Source organism: Ochlerotatus camptorhynchus, unplaced genomic scaffold (genome assembly GCF_037179485.1).
Source record: "Ochlerotatus camptorhynchus isolate MF236.1 unplaced genomic scaffold, CSIRO-AGI_Acam_v1.1 ptg000330l, whole genome shotgun sequence".
Classification (NCBI taxonomy): Eukaryota; Metazoa; Arthropoda; class Insecta; order Diptera; family Culicidae; genus Ochlerotatus; species Ochlerotatus camptorhynchus.
Genome location: NW_027040818.1, coordinates 8,819,220 through 8,840,531, shown reverse-complemented (window position 1 = coordinate 8,840,531; position 21,312 = coordinate 8,819,220). Strand labels below are relative to the sequence as shown.

At 38.9% G+C, this 21,312-nt stretch overlaps 1 protein-coding gene across 1 annotated transcript in view; it reads right to left on the bottom strand.

Annotated features, from left to right (window-relative positions):
• The window catches only part of RhoGEF64C (Rho guanine nucleotide exchange factor at 64C), a 670,047-nt gene that overhangs the window by 223,418 nt on the left and 425,317 nt on the right, over positions 1 to 21,312 (bottom strand). The window contains exon 3 of the mRNA XM_065230356.1: positions 18,760 to 18,810. The gene's annotated coding sequence lies outside the window, so the exon portion shown is untranslated. The remainder of the gene's footprint in view (positions 1 to 18,759; positions 18,811 to 21,312) is intronic.

The following is a 21,312-nucleotide window of genomic DNA, read 5'->3' as shown; positions in this document are numbered from 1 at the left end:
CTTACAACAAAACCAAAAAAGCAAGTATGGAAAAAGCCCTATTTTCTACACATTAGAACTCTGTAAGGGGTTATCCGGCTGAGGTCCTCAAAAAACTTGAATTTTGCGCCAGACGATGAGCTCTAGATTTGTGTGCCCAGCTAGCAAATATTCTCGACCCCAGCTGAATCCACCTATTTGAATTTCCTAACAGCCGAAAATCCTGCCCAAATCCCAATTCCCATAGCCCGAAATCCTTTCAAAAAATTCAGCAATTTAATTAAGAAACTAAATGGAACGGTGTATTTTTGTTTCATAATTTATTAGAAAAGGCTCAACCGAATTAACTTTACAGAGCCGAGAATTCATGTTCTCTATACAATACGTCTCAAATCTATAGTCAAAAGGTACAACACAATAAACATGTTATCTTTCGCTATCCAATAAGCCTCCTCCACCAGAACGGGAGCCGCTTCCAGTGGTTTCATTGTATGGCAGATTCGCCAACGGGGAGCAGGAGCACTTCCATTGTAGCAATGAACGCAAAACGTGGTCAGCACTCACACACTCATCACGAAACGGTTGCTTTCCAAAGTCGACGACGCATCGACCGAAAGAACTGCTGATGAAGAACAATGAGAAGGACCACACAGTGGTTCTTCTTCTTCTTCTTCTTCTTCTTCTTATTCTTCTTCTTCTTCTTCTTCTTCGCATTTCAAGCTTATTGCATATCACATATTAGCTTATTGCGTCCTCTCAACTTAGTGTTCTAGATGCACTTCCACCGTTATTAATTGAGAGCTTTCGATGCCTGTACCATTTTTGCATTGACATGATTGTGTGGCACGTCCAATCATACTTCTATGCCCAGGGAAGTCGAGAAATTTTCCAACCCGAAAAATTCCTAGACCGGACCGGGAATTGAACCCAGCCACCTACATCATGGTCTTGCTTTGTAGCTGCGCCTTTACCTACTGAGCTAAGAGAGGCCACACAATGGTTGCTGCCGAGTAAAAAGACGATCCCGTTGCACACATCGAGAGTGGTCTGCTTCTGTCGACAGCCGAGTGAACACTGATAATTGACTTTATGAAAGTTTGAAAACTATCTCTTTAATGAGAAAATCGCAATCGAAATGAGAATAAAAGTTCCCGAACGAGATGTGCGAAACAATTCAGCAAACGATTCTGAAAATGAACTCCGATTTTGCTCTCTCAACCTTGTTCACAATAAATCGAGAAAAGAGCTAGCTGAAGTTAAAGTTTCCTTTGTCATCTCGCTTAATTTCTGTCACTCTGCTGATGTTTTCTTTTCTAGATTAGGTGTTATGCTTTATGGGTGATGATATTTAGGTTGCATATGTAGGAGTTACCTGTGCGTTAACATTGGTGGAAGTATACATCTAGGATGCATTTAATACACATTTATAAGGTTTTCACTTTCCGTGACTCTTGTTTTACGTTACTCATAACAGCAAATTCAAACTTCAATGGCTGCTCAGGAGTTACCAATCAAAAAAGTTCACGAGTCATAGTTCGCGATCTATTTCATCAAATATCGGGAACGAAAAATTGTGCAAGGAAGCTAGAGTAAAATATATCTTTTAACATACGCTCTCTCTCTTGTAGGTGAGTCAAACAATGAGTGATATTAGTTCCTCTCAATCTCAAACAAAAAAGTTTGCTCGGCAAATACCGTTTTTCCCTAATGAAAACATCTCGCTTGCGATAATGAACTTTTGGCGATATTTCCAACACTGGTGGTACGCAACCGCGAGACGATAGGGACACCCAGGGTAACCTAGCCTGATATCACCAACAAACGGTTCGGATTCGCTTCCGATCCGAGATTTTCACCGACACTGAGATTCCAACCTCGAATACATAAAACGTAAAACGGTCACCAAGGTGTCAAAAAAATCCAAGTTGCTTTAGCAACCTCGTGGCTACTGTAGAAAAAAAATCTTCTTAGCATTAGACCTGTGCGCTGATCATCGGGGTGAGTTTATTTGTAATGATTAAAAAAATACTATTCAAACCAAGCACATGGACAAAAAATGCTACCCACAGAGTTCAGATTACTCAAAATCGCTAAAACGTAGGTCACTAATAGTTTGAGTAAATTACCCGGCACTTTCCCGCGGAAAACTTCTCGATGTTGTTTAAGAATATTTCTCACACAACACGAGAAAAGGGCCTATCATTGTTGATCGATTCTGTTCATCGATTTTCTCTTTCGCGAATAACCCGACTGCAAATTAATGTCCCATTCAGTGTGTTGTTTCAGGCATTAGCTAACATCATCTTCTGTCGAACTGTGCTGCGAACTTAGCGAGAAATTCGTACTAAACCAAAGTGAAAATCGATGAAGAGAATCGATCAACGAGTAAAGGACCTTTTCAATTGTTACGCGATATTTGTGTCTTTCCAGAAGTGCAAAGATGTTCAGAGCTCTTCGTAGGATTACGAGAGATGAAATAAATATTGAAATTGGAATACATTCAGGGAACTTCGTAGAAGTTGGGGAAAATATGTAAAACTTAAGGGAGTGTTATAGATGTTCAGGAATCGTTGCATAAGTTACAGGATATAAAATTATGACAATTGATCTAATTTCGATAACTTTTATTCACATTTGTATTCGAAGAATTTATGCTTACATCAGAGAAGTCTATTTTTTTAGTTACACAACCTTGAAAACATTTGGGTTTCGAATCTCAAAACTACTTTTATGTTATCATTCAGTATGTTAAGAACTGTGAATCGACATATATATTGTACATTTTCCTAAGTCCTTAATGTATTAAAACTATTCTGTTTGCACTTTATGTTGAAACATGATGCCAGCATTTTAGAAAATTATAAACTCTAACTTCTAGAATGTAATTTTGGTTCCTATGTCTGAGATTTAACTGATGATGAAATATTCAAAATCTAAAAAAGCTAGTTACAAAATTCAAGGAATTACCTAAAACTGAGAATTTTCTTAAATTTGAGATGCTTAAATTGATGAGATCCAGACGCTTTGTGATTTCATTACAAAAAGCATGAACAAACGATCATTGCTTGTTCAAAATCAATAAACTTCTAAGGTTCCCACAGTTGGGTTCCAATCGTTGTGATGAAATTAATATAATCAAATTTGTTTAACCATTAAAATAATAGTAAGCCTCAATGTCATATTATTGGCCACAAAAAAATTAGCGGCACCGGTGGTGTAGTGGTAAGCGTGATGACCTCTCACCCCAGCAGGCCTGGGTTCAATCCCAGTCGGCACCGCTGGGATGTTCTGAGGCATAACATCTCTGATCACGCCTTCCTTCGGAATGGAAGTAAAGCCGTTGGTCCCCGGTTCATGAGTTGATGGGTCGATAGGTAGGGTTCAGGTGTGGGAGCTGCCTCTGTGGTGTTGGTAGCATTGGTGCTCAGCACAGGAAACAATGATCGACGGAAAACAAATCAAGGAAAGAAAAATACCCAAAAACAAGTTGCCTTGACGCAATTTGATTGAATAGCATCTTTGAACTTTGTGCAACGGCGCGTGTACTCAAAGGTTGAGCAAGCTCAAAGGAAAATTCGACAGAAGATTCCGAGGGAATTTGGAGAAGAGTTCCAAAAGTTGCAAGGAATATATTTCTTTCGAAAATTCCAAATGAATTCTAAGGATGTGATTCGTCTAATGATGAGGCCCCTACATTGTGTATATGTTAACTTTACTCCGGATTCCAGTCCACGATGAATTGCGACTTGTAGAGGGTATGGATTCAGTGGATAAGTCATGTTCGGTTCCCAAATAATTCACTTTACTACTCAAAATGTACTATTTGCCTGCTCGTAGGATGGATGAATACCTAATAACTAATATAACATTTCTGAACTTAACACACTTAACACGGAACAATAAATTAAATTATATTGGTCATTGCAAAAAATGAACTAGAGGAAATAGCTCTAATGTTGGCTTATGGATCTAAGATTGGGCCCATCGTTAAAAATCTGCTATTTATCAATTTTATGTAGATTAACGCGTCATTTGGATGGAACTAATGGATATTTTTGGTCGCTATTGAAATTTAAGCCTTTTGCTGAATTTATGTATGGGCCCATATTAGAGGAATTTCGGCCGACATTACATCCATTTCCCCTATATAGAACGCAAACAAACCTTGAAGAGAACATAGGGAAAAGAATGGTGACGACCGTTCTGCTATTGTGGTGAATATGCTATATCGATTAGAGCCCGACACCGACAGGCGAGATTGAACAGGATGATTCCAAACAAACGTTTGAAGAGTATTCGAAGAGAATGATCAAGAGAGTTTCAAGGGAATGCTGGAGGAGTTTCAAGGTTATTCGGAGGAATTATTTTAAAGGAATATTATGAAGAAAAGCATCACAGCACAGGTGTGATCTTGACATTCTTACCTAGGGGATTAGTACTTAAGGGGGATAGCTTTTAATAATCCTTCAGTGGGAATAACACTGATCGAGTTTCAAGGTTATTCGAAGAAAGTTTTTTAAAGGAATAGTGAGGAGAATGGCAAGAAAATGCTGATGGAAATTTGAAAAATTCGCGAGAGAATTCCAATTGTTTCGAATAATGAGGGTATTCTGAGGAATTCTGAGAAGAGTTTAAAAAAAAAATCAAGGAGAATGCCATGGGAATCCTAAGGAGAATTCCGAGTAAATATTCCAAAGGAATTTTTAGAAGTGTTTCAAGAGTTCCAAGGAATATAATTTTTAGGATAGTTGCAAAGGACTTCTAAGGATGATTTCAAAGCAACTTATTTAGAGTATTCCTGAGAATGCCAATGTTCGTTTTCGAACCGAATCATGAGGAGAAAACCAAGAAAATGATGATGGAAATTTTAAGGGTTTTCTGGAATAATTACAATGGAATGCCTCGATTAATTCCAAGAAGAATTTTGAGGAGAATTCCAACAAAAAAGTTTGTACAACATTCCTAAAAAATAATTAAGTGATTTTCTGTGGAATTATGTAAAGACAACCAAGATATCTGTTCGATGGAACAGCGGAGAACGTTAGTTCTGTGCCAAAAAATTTCACTTGCAGGGCACCACAGAACACAACGGAAACACGTAAGTATTGGGAAATCGAGTTCCTTTATTCTTAACTTTCCTTTAATTTCAGTGGACCACGCCTGAACGGCAATGCACGCAGGCATTCTTCGATGTAAACTTGGGATGTCATCGTTGAGGATTTGACGAATGGTTCCGTTTTCAGGCCACAACTGCAAATCGCTTGCCAAATCATGGCCTTCTTTGCGAACTTGTCGGCAAACAAGAACTTGAATCTTCCCGGCACATCCCAACGTCCAGTCGCGATGTATAACTTTTGACCGGAAAGATGCTTAAAAACGAGTTTGACGTATGTTTCGTCATCGATCAAAGTGCAGCCCTTGTGTTTCGTCAAAACACGGTCGTACAAGAGCCTTGCACGCGTTTTGGCCATGGAATTCAGCTATATTTGCCCTTGCAAGGATATTCCACACCGTTTGAAAGTTGGTGTTGTACCGTCTGGCCACATCTTGGATCGAAAGACTGGGGTTGGCTTTAACGCATCTCAACACCTTGCTGCGCAGCTGACGATCCCTGGTTCCAGTTTTTTCGTACGTCCGCTGATTCCTTTCCACACTCAGGGTTTCCTTGTAGGTTTTGAGTACTCGACAAACTGTTGTTTTTGGCAGCTTCAGCACTTTAGCCAGCTTGGAACTGGACCACTCCGGATTTTCCAGGTGTTCGTGCATAATATTTTTTCTTCTCTCGAGCTCCATTTCTGAACGCGATAGACTGCTTTGATCAAACTTCCATGTTTTAATGCTCAATATCACGAACTTTTTTATTTGCACCTTCAATGTCAGTTTTTTCACTATGATGTCTCTAAAAGAGTTTTTGTATAAAATAAGGCGCAAAGACTAGTGATAAGTTTTAGTTCGGAACTCCACCACAGGCGGCGCTGCAAAATCTAACTTTTTACATTTACAAGACAGGTATGTGGTGTCTTGAGCAAAGTTGTAGATAATTTTACTGCATTTTTCTGAACACACCAATCCTCTATATTCCTTAGTTTTTGAGATATGTAGCGTTTTATATGACTGTTCAACAAAATTTAGTTTTTTTTTCAGTTTTTATAACATTATTCAAAAACTATAGGTGTTAGAAGACTATAATAGTTTATTCGATTGAGCCTGTACAAATAAATTAATAAAAAAAAAAAGAAGACTATAATGTTCTACAAATATTTGAATTTTAGATACCCTTAGGTATCGATTACACAGGCTGAGTTATTCACAAATTTAGTAGAATTTGTTTACAAATTTTGTGCCCTCACAGACAAAAATCCGGCAAAATCCGGCAGGTGAATATTGAATAAATATGATGAAAGCTTGTTCAAAAGTGATCTCAAATTCCATTGAAATATTTGTCACTTTCTGTATCCTCGTTGATTGTTTTGTATTTTTAAAAGGTCGTTCCCTACACGCTAAGATCAGTTTACCTAGACGGTACAAAGAGATTACCGAGATTGGCCGTAAATTGCACAAACTCACATATTATGGGTAATTTTTTTAACCCAAATATGGGTTCTTATGAACCATAAATGATTTATTTTTATGCAAATTTGACTTAAATTTACCCATATTTGGGTTAAAAAATTAACCTATATCTGAGTTTGTGCAGTTTACGCCTAATTTGGGTAAAGTAAACCTACGTTTGGGTTATCTGATCTTAGCGTGTAGATCAGTGACAGCGCGCATTTGTCAAAAACTGAATCAAAGTAGGCTCAGTGATAATATACCAGAGTTTGGTCACACATTGATCGGTTTTGCTGCATTAAACGCATATTACTTAGAAAATAATCCTTTTATAGTGAAGTGAAGGTTATTTTTTCATCATTTTCGTAGCAGATCCGACAAGTGAGAAAAGCGTGTCTTTCAACAATGAAGGTAAGTGCAACCATGTAGTTAATAAAGTATTCAGTGTTAATTTTCAATTCATGATATAAATGAGCTATCTCTGGAAGTTATTTGTTTGTGACAATTTCAAAAATAGTTTAAACTATGAGTTATCAAATAAAATTTCAGTTGAAATCGACAGGCGAAAGCTTTTCAAACTGTGAAAAGAATTTAAGGGAAACGACATTGATAAATCAAACGTTTTGTCCAGAGAAGTTTTTGACTGTTATGGCATTGATTATGTTTCAATGCCAAAAGTGGCAGCTGAAGTCAACAATTTTGTGAAGGCGACATGCAAATAGTTTTTAAAAAAATGTGGGAAAACCACAACCGGACCATGCCATACATGCTTGAAAGCAGTCGTAATTATTTCGATAGCCCCTTCAAAGTACAACAGAAAGTTGTTGATCGTTTCTTTTGTACTTCTGGATCTTCCCGTCGTGGAAGAAAATCTTTGGCGTTCGAAGAAAGTAGCGAGGTTTTTAAGAGACGCAAGACGTCTGCAATGCGGTCTAACTACCCAAAAGATGAACTTGAATTTGCAACCCAAATGCAATAACGTGAGGATGGTAAAGAAGATGCAGCGTTCATTGTAAAACAGGCAACGCAAACAACTCCGACAAGAGCCGTGAAAATGGTTTCGGCTATGCAATCATCCAAAAATTTGTACCCTATTCGCAGACGGAAGCTTTTACGTTAATATTGGATCTTAATTTATCGATAGACCAATACGAAAAGCTTCGTCATGGAGCTCTGGGTCGGAATGTGCCTTTGTATCCGTCCTACTACAAAGTGCTGCAAGCTAAAAAGTACTGTTATCCCAATAGTAGTTTCGGAAACGTCTGCAGAAGTGAAACTAAACGATCTCTTGGAGCACACGACAATGAGGAAACTAAAGAATATAGAGGATTGATGTGTTCAGCAAAGATTTCTGTAGTAAAATAATTTACCTACAACCGACATTGAAGGCGCAAATAAAAAGTTCGTGATATTGAGCATTCAAACCACTACAGTGCACAGATTTTTGATTCCCAACACTAGCGGTGCGCGAGGAGCGTACCAATTTACATTAAGTCAGCCTTTATTCCACAGCCGCATACAGTATATAATTAAGTCAAACGCGCACTCTTTTGCGTGTAGATTTGAAGAAATACTTCAAATCCCCTCATCCGTCAATGTATGAGCTAGGTAAAGGAGTGTGCGTTTGATTTGTATTGTCACATTAATAGCCCTTCGCCCGATTTCCCTCCCCTTGGCTAGTTTTTGCACCTTGCTGTTGGTGGGCGGGCTTAATTTCATGCTAGTGGAATGTTGGAGACGGTGGGCTTATGGCCGACGTTGCCGGCTCATGTCGCGATAGAATGGCGCCATGGGCAGGAAATGGGGATTTCTTAGCTTCCCCTCTCTGATAAACCACTGCATGAGAGAACCAAAGATCTAGTCCAGCAGTGATAGTATCACACTTGTTACTCCTTTAATTGAGAGCCGCGTCGTAGTACGCTTACGTATAGGCACTGACGTTGGGTGTGATACTGGCGGGTTTTGCCGCAAATCACTCTTATTTTATTTATTTTTACGCAGATAGATTTATTTGGGTTTGCATGGGAATTATACAATTGAAATATTTCAGAAAGTGCCCAACGGTGCTCCTTCTATTTGCGTGACAAGCTTTCATTGTTGTTTTCATTGAAGTATTACTCAGAAAACAATGTTGAACATAATTTTTGTACATGGTATTGTAACTAATCTTATATGTGCTTCATTTTGATTTGGGATAAATGTTTGAACTATGGCTCGGGATTTCCACTGTGGTGTGCTTCTATTGTGATATATCCATACGTAATTTTGTGGGACGCTATAGTGGAAACGTGTAAGCGTATTTGGAGCATATACCCTATATAATTTAAAATCAGCTAGGAAACTAACTTCAAAATGAAGCATTTTAGTCACTTGAAGGTGTCACTTGGGTCGAGCTAAGATATAATACATAGGTATAGGTCAAAATCAAAAGTACTTGAAACACGTTTAACTTTAGATTGCAAGCACAAGTGATTTGTTATGTGAAATAGAGATTTCAATAATTTATTAAATTAGACTAATTACGTCTACAGAGCTTACGCAGAAGTAATTCGCAATTTGGTAAAGCTTACCAATTTTTTTTTTTTTATGGAAGATATCTGTCAGTACTTCAGTAGGGCAAGGATTTGCTGCGCTGATACAAGCGGTGGCACCCTATTGTAGTACTGACATCGCGAAGGGATTAGATGTTTTCAGGTAGTCAATTTGGTTATTCCAGGTTTCAATCTAGCCAATTTAAGTCGAATGTTCCATGATATAACTATGGAGCGAATGAAATACAGTAATGGTGTAGTTTGTAATACAGTAATTGGTGTAGCTTCTGGGACAGGAGTTTTATACGGCAAAAGGAAGGGGAAAGGTAGCAGATGTTTTCAAGCACATGAAACTGTCGAAGTTCGCAAAGAAATATTTGGTTTGGCAAGCCATCTGTACCTGTGGCTTGAAAAGCAGCATTTTCATAGCTTCCGGGACTGTCAACCAAGAAATTTACGTGAAAGAGTGTTTGAATAAACGTCTGCTGCCTTTCCTGAAGAAACACGGTTGTTCCGTACTGTTTTGGTCGGATTTGGCATCTTGCCATTACGGTAAAAAGGCCATGGAGTGGTACGCCGCCAACAACGTGCAGGTGGTTCCCAAGGACAAGAACCCTCCCAACACGCCAGAGCTCCGCCCAATTGAGAAATACTGGGCTATTGCCAAGCGGAACCTTAAGAAGACCAAAAAAACTGCTAAGGGCGAGCAGCAGTTCAAGGCAAACTGGCTTTCTGCGGCGAAGAAGGTGGACAAGGTGGCTGTACAAAATCTGATGGTAGGGGTCAAGCGTAAGGCCCGGCAATTCGGATTTGGAAAAGCGGAAGCCTAACTGAATATTTTTCCTGAATTTTATACTAATTGAACTTGAAAAAGAAATTTAATTTGATTTTTTAAATAAACGATTTCACCGATTTACACGCGTTTTCCCTTGACCAAATTTTGACCGTATCACCCTTTAGTACGGGTTATACCAGGCGACGGGCATTGCCTATTTGCAGCACTTGTTAACCAATATTATAAATACGATATCCGTGAACAGCGTCATGCAGCAGAAATCATCAACTTCAGAAGAATGGTTGTTCACCACATCAGGAACAATGCGGACAGGTACCAACCATGCCTGCTGCAATCAACTATCGAGGCGGGACTAAATAGGAGCAAGGACACAGAACAAGCCATCCAGGATTTTTTATGTCGGCTTGAGCATGAAAGAGAATGGGGTGGAGAAGAAACTATAGCCGCAACAGCAGAAGCGCTAAACTGCAGGATCGATGTTTACCACGAAGAAGGACCAATTATTAAATACAATGAACCAGGAGTTGTTAATCGAACACTTAGAATAGCTTATCGCATAGCAGGAAGCAGATCTGTACACGGTTTGAGAAACCACTACGATAGTGTAATTCATATTCTAAAAAATAGAATTCTGAACAACAACTACGACAGGCTGCCAAACAATTCTGAAAATGAATACCGACCTCCATTACCGCAGGTACAAGCGTGGCAAAGAAACAATAGGCCTAACGAATCCCAAATAAGCATGAGGACAACGACATCATCGATCGAGCCACAGCAAACACAATTAGCTTATACGAAGAGAACAGAATTGAAGATATCAAGCTGGACTGTAAGAGGTTGTTCCGATAGGGAGAAGCAAAAGGCACTGGATTTATGCTTCTTTCAAAAAAAATATGCGATAGTTGCCCTGCAAGAAACAAGGATGGCAGCATGCACAATCGATACACAACATTATCATTGGTTCAATGTAAACAACGAATCAGTATTAAGAGACCGCATAGGAGGAGGAACGGCTGTTTTTATTAATAAGAACTTGTATGAACAGCATTGCTTCAGGAAAATAAGCAGCAATTCGTGCTCATTTCTATGCAAAGTGTTCAAGGAACCCATCATCTTTATTTCCACTTACATAAGAGGCGCGAAAGTTACGGAGAACAACGAATTTGACATTCTTACAAATTACGTATCTGGGCTTCCTGAAAGTTTAAGAAGCCGTATTATAATAGCAGGTGACATGAATGCTCGTCTGGGAAAAAATGATTTGGCGGAGGATGACCGTGAGTATATCGGAAGAAACTTGTTTCACAATGATTGCAATGCAAATGGGATAGAGCTTAAAACAATGCTGCATTGTCTCAAATTAAGAAACTACGTATCGTTGAGCAAATCAAAATCGGTCAGTTACACATGGGCCAATCGTAGAACAAGCTCTCAAATAGACCACATTCTCATCAGTAGAATGAAGGACATGTTATTTCCAGACGTCAAAGCATTTTTCCATCCAACTTTAAATAGTGACCACAAACTGTTGGAATGCGTGCTTAAAATAAAGATTCAGGACAGTAATAGCGAGAAGCAACTTAGGAGTGCCCCTCATCCTACTAAAAAACTGAAACTTGACTTAGACAAGCTTAAGTCTGACAAGGATTGCCGCGATAGATTCCAAATCGTACTGGATCAGCGGTTAAGTGCAATCAATGAAAATGAGAATGACACAATAGATGAAAGATGGGAAAAAATGTCAAAAGCGCTGCATACAGCAGCCTCAACAACAATAGGACCGAAAAAATCCCCCCAAACGCCGAAAAGAATGGCTGCCTCAAAAAGATATTTCTTGGCTAGGCAAAAACTTCTGGAGGACCGTAACAATGGACATCTCAAAAGAGAAAGAGCTTATGCGAGAAAGCTCAAAGATGCTGCAGAAGCAGAGCATTTCGAAGCAAAGGTTAAAGCCTTTCTAGAAGACATCCAAGATACTAACCCTCTTGAACAAATGACACGCACCTTTAGGTTCATAAAGGCACATAAAAGGGGTGTTAAGTCAAAGAAAAGGAGATATATAAACATCCAAAAATGGGAAGAGAAGCTGAGAAACGCTGAACCCGGAAACAAAGAATTCACACATCTCAATGAGGAAGGAAGCAATGCTGGCCCAGTACCAACGCGAATAGAGATTGAGAATATTCTTAGACATATGAAAAACAATGCTACTCCTGGAACGGATGGACTACCTGCAGAACTCTTCAAATACGGCACCGAAAATCTAAGCGAATCACTCACGGTAATAATAAAAAAGGCATTCGAAGAAAATATTGTCCCGAAGGCTTGGACATCTACTCTACAAGTTCCCATTCCCAAAGTAGACAATCCGCAAAAAGTAAACGACTACAGGTGTATAACGCTATGCAACGTAGCATACAAAATATATGCCTGCATACTACTCAACCGTTTGAGAGATCAACTACCAGCAATGCTATCGTATCAGATGGCCTTTCAGGAATCCCGAAGCGCTTCAGATCAAATATTCGTATTGAGGAGAATTCTAGACGAAAAATGGAGAAAAGGTTGTACCACTATTTTGGTGTCAATTGACTTGAAGCAAGCATTCGACACAATAGAGGTTTCAAAACTGGCGCCAATTTTACAACAAATGGGAGTGTCCGCCGCATTGATCAATAGAATCGTAGAAGCGTATTTGGTAGAATTGATATCGCTGCAGTGGTATGGACAACGAACCCCAACTATCTCCAAAGGAAAGGGAATCAAACAAGGATGCCCTCTGAGTCCACGTCTGTTTATACTGATGCTACACCATGTGTTGATGACACTAAAAGAATTTGTCCCAGAGATGAATTTTGAACACATTGGGCACATGATGCTACCATGCATATTGGCATATGCGGATGACATTTTGGTTCTCTGCGAGAATGAGGAGGATGTTGAAAAACTAATAGAACTATTAGAACCACTGCTGGCATCTGTGGGCCTTCAAATCAACACAACCAAAACCAAGGTATTGTTCAGGAACCCATACGATATTAAAAATACGGATCCTGACTACACTAGACAGTTTGGAAAATACAAACTAGTAGTGATTACAAAGCTCCGGTATCTTGGGGCATTTATAACCAGTAGTCTGGCACGGAAAGAAATCACCGCCGAACGAATTAAGAAAGCCAAAAAAGCTTTCCATGCGCTGTGTTCATTCCTAAGAAAATATAAATTAAAATGGGAAGTCGTAAAAAGGTTGTACCATACACTAATAACACCAGTGGTAACATATAGTATGGAAGTATCAGCAATACTGAAACGAAATAGAAATGATCTTCGCACAATGGAACGGGAAATGCTGATAACTCTAATGTCACTAAGCAAAGACAAGAACGACATAGTAAAAACATCAACGTTGACCGCAAATGTGGAAAGTGAACAGATGGAAGGAGCTGAGAGACAAGAACCAGCAGAAGATGAGGAACCATTTGCACCAATGAAAATTCTAGAGGGCCGTACAGTCAACAATAAAATAAGAGTAGCCAGATTAAAATTCTATGGCCACGTCATTAGGAGTGGTAATGAAGGTATACTAAGAACTGCGTTACGATATAGGCTGCCAAAAAAAAAAAGAAAATTGGAAGACCGGCTTTCACTTGGAGAACATCGATACTTCAAGACATCGAGAGAAGTGAAATCTCTGCAGAAATCTGGCAAGAATGGGCCCATGATAAAACAATAATGGATTCTGAAACCAAAAAGGTATATGGTTCACTCGGGGAATCAGATGATGATAGCAACAGTGAGCAAGATGAAAACACGGATAATGAGATACTTCCATCGGACTTTGAAGATTTCACAAGCGACGACTCTTCAATTTTGGAAGGGCTTCCAGATCATTAACCGGTTAATGAATAAGTTGTGCATATTTGAATGCATATGCTAAGTTAGATAATAAGGCATAGCAGATAAAATATGAAAATCATTGAAACAAAATAAGAAACAAGAACATATTACTTTTGATTTAAACTTTAATTTTACTTTATTAATATAACAAGAGATAATAATCGAATTTTACTAATATTTTTCTTTTCTTTTTATGATATGTCTTGTTTGCATGCTTCAATACGTTACTTATACGTATTGAGCATGAACTTTAACAATGTCAACAGTTCCAGAGACAACAACGCAAGGGCAAATAATGGAAACTTCTTCGAAAATAAAGACATCACAGCAGTATTAACAGAGAAGTATATCAAAACAAAGTAAGTAAGTATAGCATTTCCTCAAAATCTTAATATCGCACATTTCACGTACGAAGTAACAACACACTTTGATTGTCGACAAGACGAACTATCCTACGGCTAAAAATTTCAAAAATAAAGTGAAAAAAACACTCTGATTGTATGTAATCTATGGTAAATAAAGGAATGAATCAAAGTAATTCTCTACAGTTTTGAAATCTGCTCAGAATTACTACCATCGAATCCTCAGATTTGCTCTGGGATTTTATTAAAATAATGTATCGAAATTCAGTCTGGCTGCCACTTTAATTTCTTTAAAATTATTTATCCCTTAATTGATCTGGAATTTTATTAAGTAATTCCTCACTAGAAATTTGAATCGATTTTCTTCCTTTACCTTACTTAAATATTTGGTTATTATAAGTTAGGTAGGTTCTGATTCTACACGTTGTAGTTTCATTTTTATACCTATGATCTTGGTTAGGTTTTGATAAGCTCTTTAGTGGGAATGACACTGATGAAGACTGTACATTGCAGCCGAAATACGTATCTGTCATGGATACTAAAATAAATTTAATTGAATTACATGGAAGATAGCCTTTTTGCTGTTTTATTAACTGGAATTCTAGTAATGAAGAGCATTTCCTAACAAAAGGTTATGTTGGAAAATTCTCTTCATTACTTCTCCTTCACCTATCATCACAATTCCGTTTATCCAAAGAATTCATCTCAAATTCCCATGATTCAAAATCCCGTTGAATTTCTTCTCAAATTTCCCTAGAAATGCTCCCAGTATTCCCTTGAAGTTCCTCCGTTTCTAGAAGGTCGCCGAGGCTGCATGAGCTTAGTGAGTAGGACATGCTGTGAGAATGCCTACAAAAACGCTGACTGCTTAAAATCCGGTCAGTACAAAACAAAAAGGAGCATATAGAGCTAGATGATTGTAAATAATACTTTGATGTATCGTCAGAATATTGAATAATGATCCATTACAATTCATGTTAAGATTCAATTTTCATTGACATTAACTTGGAGTCATTCCATTATTCTTAAGACTGAGAAATACCAGCAAGAATTAGGTGGTCCTCTTATCTTGAACGCCATCCATAGATTTTGCTTAAAGCTCTCCTCGCCTTGGAAGTCCTCAGAACTAATATCGATTCCACTGAAAACTATGAAGAAATTCTTTAAACAGTGTGTCAAATCCGAGCGGATTTTTAATTTTTATTGACAGTGTATCTCAAAACTGATCGAACAGCAGTATTTAAATTTTAGAAAAACGGCTTTAAAAGCACAAGATAAAAAGATACGTCTCTGAATTTTTGGCAGCTGACTCAGCATACATTTATCAATTATTGGCTCAGTATTGGGCATAAGGCGTGTACTCGAAAAAATGCACCATTTTTATCCATGTGTAATTTTTTTGTCCGTGTGTAAAAATTGATGAAAATCTGGGTATAACTAGTTTGGAGTGAATTGTTTACGTGTGCAAAATTTCATAACGATGTCATCGAAACAAGAAAAAAAATCGCCGGAGAATTCTGCGCGCCGTCATGGAAAATCCGACTGCGACCATGAGATGGATCGGAAGACAACTGGGAATCACCCATACAACTGTGTCTCGGGTGGTAAAATCGTTTAGGGAGTCCCAGACGACCGAGCGGTGGGCTGGAAGTGGAAGAAAATCGAAACCCTGTGAAGGTCTGGAAGGTGTTGGATTATTTCAAGCGTAATCCGAACCTTTTCGATTCGCGACGCGGCTCTGAAGGCAAAGTGTTCCGCCTGGTTCGTTCAGCAAACCATGAAAAAAGCTGGGCTTCGTGTATTCAAGGTCTGGAAGGCACCGAACCGGCGTGATCAACAAAACACGGCGGCCAAATCCCGCGCAAGGAAGCTGTATCGAGAGTGGTTAACGAAACCGATGTGTGTGGTTATGGATGACAAAACCTACATCAAGGTAGACGCAAAGCAGATACCGGGGCTGGAGTTCTACGTTGCCAAATCACGGTTTGATGTTCCGGAAGACATAAGGAAGAAGAAAGCTCTGGCTGGCCATATGCCAATGCGGTAAACTGAGTAAACCGTACATCACAATGGGTACCATCAACAGCGAAATTTACCGCACCGAGTGCCTCCAGAAGCGGTCCCACGGAGGCGAGACATTATTTTGGCCGGATCTGGCATCATGCCATTACGCGCGATCGACGTTGGATTGGTACAGAGACAATAACATTGTTTTTGTACCAAAAACCGCCAATCCCCCAAATTCACCAGAGATTCGTCCGGTGGAAAGATTTTGGGCCCATAATGAAGGCAAAAGTTCATAGATCGTCCAAGGTGTTTAAGAACGAGCTGGAGTTGAAGAAACAATGGATGAAAGTGACCAAAAAGGTCGGCTCCACCATTGCACAAAATGTAATGAGGGGTCTTAAGGGAAAGGTGCGGGCTTTCAGCGATGGAAATGAAATTGAATAAAGTAATTATTCCGAAACATAATCCATATATATTAGTTCATTCCCTGAAGGTTTCAAGAAAATTCGACTTAAAATAAATTTTTGGCGAACAATTTTGTCTGGTGCATTTTTTTCGAGTACAGGCCTTATTTGGTTGAGTTTGCAAAATCAGTTTGAGCAATTTAAGGAAAACGACTTTTTCTTGGAAAACCTTATTTTCATGAAATAAAATGAACATAACTTCTTGAAATTTTGCTCATTTTTAGTCGTAATAAAGATCATTTATCTACCACTAATTTCACTAAGATTGGTCCACTAGGTAAAAAGTTGAAAATTGAGCGTTTTACTAAAATAAATCTAACTTCATGCAGGCTCCTCCAAAAAAGACCACAATTATAGCAATAAATCAATAAACATCTTTTCAATCACCATGCATGATTTAAAAAAATACGACAATATTCACCATGTTTAAAAAAAAATCTCCTAGTGTGTACGATCAATTTTGAGGTACACTGTATGTAGAATTTCTGTCCATAGAATTCTCTTTCATATTCGCTCAACATTCAATTTTCACTGTAGTCACTTCAAAATCCAATCTTCAAACTGATGTCGTAACCCAGTAAAATATAAAATATCAGACAAAAATCTAAGACCTCTCAAAAACTGTCCACGTGGGCAGCCCTTATGTATGTTACATCGAGGAAAACCTATGACCAGTGCTGCGATAAATTCATAAACCAAAATCTCGTGATTGAGATTATTAGATTTCAAGTTTTGCCCGAAATTCAACTGCGCAATAATCATCGATGAGATTTTCGATTAAAAAATACGTTGGCATTGATCTTTTGTGATATTCTTAGAACAATGCATTATCCGAAGGAAAACTAATGAAACACACATGTCCTTGCTGTCATGTGACGTTCCAGTGGCTTTTATGAGTTTATGTTGGAATGAATTGTGGACATTAGGCGTGTGAATGCCTCTCTAAGGAGAGCTCAATTAATGAGATTTTCCGAACACTGCCGGTGTCTAAAGCAAACTTAAACTGAAAATATCTTAAGTTGTTTAGAGTTACTTACCCAACCACTGTTAGGCATCTAGTTTCAAACACAAGTTAATTGAAAACTGGTTGCTCCAAAGCAACTTCGTCCGGCTGCGGAAATTATCAAGTCTTTAACGATTCCCTCCCGCGAATGCTGTATCATTTCAATAATCACTTTCCCATCTGGATGTGATTGACATCAATTGTGAAGACATCAAATAAGCGAAAATCACGGCGCAATTGCGGATGACGGGAATTTCCGCTCCCAAGAGTGTGCCCAACACAAAACAAATCTATTTCCGTGAGTGATGAATTTTCCGGAATCGGCCCGGAAGCAAAATTTGATTTTGATATATTATTGCTCCCATATCTGTACGTTTGTATTTGCTCAAGCCAGCTCAGACTGACTGCGAGAGACTCGAAGAAAATCCAATTTCGTTGGCTTGTTCCTCTTCAGAGTGAAGAAGCCCGAAAAAAGTCCCTCCCCCCCCCCCCTCACACCGGTGGGAAAATGGATGTGCTTTGAGCTCATAATTGACAGCACTTATCTTCCCCGGCCTCCACTTCGGTTTGTTCGGTGACGGTCTTTTGTAGGTTTTTCCAGTTGGATTCGTCTCCGCCTTCCGGACCATTTGCATCTGACAATCGTAAAGATCTGCGGGAAGTGTCATCATCATCGTTGTCGTCGTTCTTACACACCTGCGAGCTGCGACATATAATTGATGATGGCTGATGGGGAACGATTTCCGGACTTTTTCCTCTTCCTTAGAATTGGGAGGCAATTCAGTGATGTGACACTTTTTTTTTTCTCTGTGTGGTGGAGATCGTTAGTCAAATTTTCAGATGTCGGCTCAGCAAGGGAGACAACAAGTGGAATGTCAAGTTCTGAGAAATCGTAATTTTCTTTTTTTCCGAAAAAAGCCGATTCAGAAGAATCATGACTGATGTTGGCCATTTCAACGAGGAATTGATTATTTGTATGCAAGAAATTTGCGGTAGTCGTCTGAATTTGTCAGCATACATTAATTGCCAATTAGTATTAACTCATTTAAATACAAGCAAATTACATTTGCATTCGTACGAACAAGAAAATCCATTAAATCAAAAACGATGAAATTCCATTACGTTTATAGGTGCGAATGATTACACTTCAGAATATTTCACATACCTTTTGTTATGATCCGGTGATCATTTGGCTCGCTGCTGACGTTCCGAATATCTGAAAAGGACAAAAATCAATTGGTAAACATAAAAAAAATACTCATCCATTCGCTTAACAATGCATTTTGAGTTGATGGGAAAATCGAATTTCGCGCCAAAACTGACTCCACCCATCACCGCGCCATCCCAATAAATGCCACGAAAGGATAATAATTCCAATTTCGATTAAAATTCATCACACGTCCCATCAGCCCTATAATGCAGTTTACTTTTCCCGGGGTTGAATGCAAAACCGCAAACCGATCACGTAAAAAATTAATTTCCACTCATCATCCACTCACGCGCAAACACACACACACACACACTCCAGCAAATTCATGTCACACAGGAGGAAAAACAATTTACTCCCCCTCACTCACGTGGAAAAGTTAATAAACCATTTAAAAAAAACAGTGCACTTTTTGGAACGTCGCTCGGGCCCAAGTCCACCTCTTCCCTGCTGGCTGGCTACGGGACGAACATTAAATATTTGAAATCGTTGCCATTGCCGAATTTTGATGGGTGTGTGGGTGTGGTTGGACGTAGGTAGTTTATATTCATTGCAGCTTAAGCTTTATTTTTATAACATTCCCGTTTTGCTTCGTAGGCTGGATGGAGCAACCATCATCGTTGTAATATTCGTGGAACCTCTCGTGATCGCACCCTACAGGGCAGAGTGCAGCCTCAATGTGTTTGAACGTGGTGGCACTCAAAATTTCATTAAACTGATGATTTATTCGCTCAAATATAATGTCCAACTGTTGGATGTTGGTGGCATGTGGGAGGGGGGAGGGGTGTAGTTTTTGTTGCTCGAGCAGTCAGGTGAAATGTTGCTGCAAAATACCTCGTGCTTGAACGACGACTGAAGGATGATAGCTGGTTGATTGGTGGCGTAGTGGGGGTTTGTGTATCCGGCGATCTCGGGGACAATGGAATTTCGAAACAGGAGTGAACTTTCTGAGCAGATTTGGGGGACAAAAGGTTGTATGATGAGGTGGTCTCAAGTCATACTTGTATTGAGTTATTGAGCCAGCAATAGTTAAACTAAGAATTCTTCTTTTAGGTAAGATTACATTTTTTCGGCAACATATTGGGGGTGCAATTTAAAATAATACCTAAATCGACTGCGTTACGAAAAGTGGTCAGGTTTTGACCACTTATAACTGTGTCAATAGCGGATGGATTTTAATTTTAAACAAGTGAATAGATTGGAAATTTATCCACGCATCTATTAAAATGAACACATCAGAAATTTTAAATAGGTCACTATTGAAAATTACCCAAATGTCCAACTGTGCAATGATGATCTTAAATACCACCGATTGCCTGAAAAAATCGCTTTTCCTAACAAAGATTTCAAAATTGAATTCCATCCGGTTTCACCGAATGGTGCTCCTTCAACACCGTGTGTGGTGGTGTCCAGTCCGTCATCATCAGCAGCAGCAGTGCTTTTAGCGCGTGGCGTTGTACATTTTTCTCCACTACACAACGAATGGCTGCCTTCAAAAGTCCCCGTTTCACCGAAGAAGGAGGAAGAAGCCGCACCGCTACTGATCGAATTCAGTAGCTCTTCGTGAGTCGCTGTGGGCCATCTATGCCAAGCGCGTCATCCTCGTTCCAAACAACATACAGTTTACTAGCCTCATCCGTGTTGAACACCCTAATAGCTCAACATTGCTTAACCATCAGGACAAAACGAACCTTTTCAGGACCACCATAAATGAATGTTGCTTAGGAGTTAATTTTAATTGAACGTTCGCTCGCCTTGCTGCCAGCCACATCACCCCCAAAGCTCTTTGATAATGTTCCCAGAAGCCAAGCATTTGTGGTCAAATTCGTATCAGTTTTGAAGTGGTACATACAAATTTTCGTAATGACCGAATACCACATGACCTTATCAATTAACCAGAATCACTTCGAATTAAGGCAAGGTTTTCTCCAGGACGCTAGAAAAAAAGCAAAAAATCTCGAATTTATAGGATTGATCGCGAATATCTCACGATTGAACAATTTAGGCAAGAAATTCCTCCAATAAATTTTCGTTTTTTTTTTTAAACTAAAAATTCCATGCGTTTTGTGCACGAAAATGCGCAATTTTGTCATGAAAAAATGAGGCGTTTACGTGATGGGAAAAAGTTGCTACTACTACTAGGTTTCAAAAACGAAGCTCTAGGTTTTGTGTGGAAATATTATAAGTTAGGTTTTGGAAGCGTTTAGAGAAATTTTCCAATTTCGAAAATAATAAGAATAAATATCTGCAGCTTGCTGCAAATAACACGAAAACTTCTTCCTTTAGCGGAAATGTGTCATCAGCGAACAAAGATTTGTGGCAACTCTGAGGCAAATCATGGAGGTTCGAAGTGAAAATATTAGCACCCAAGAATGCTACTCTGAGGAACTCCAGCTCTTACAGGTAGTTGATCAGATTTGGAATTTTAATAATTTACCTGCAGAGTTCTGTCAGTTAAATAATTTTGAACTTGTTTCATAATATAGTGGAAAATTAGAAGCATCATTCTAT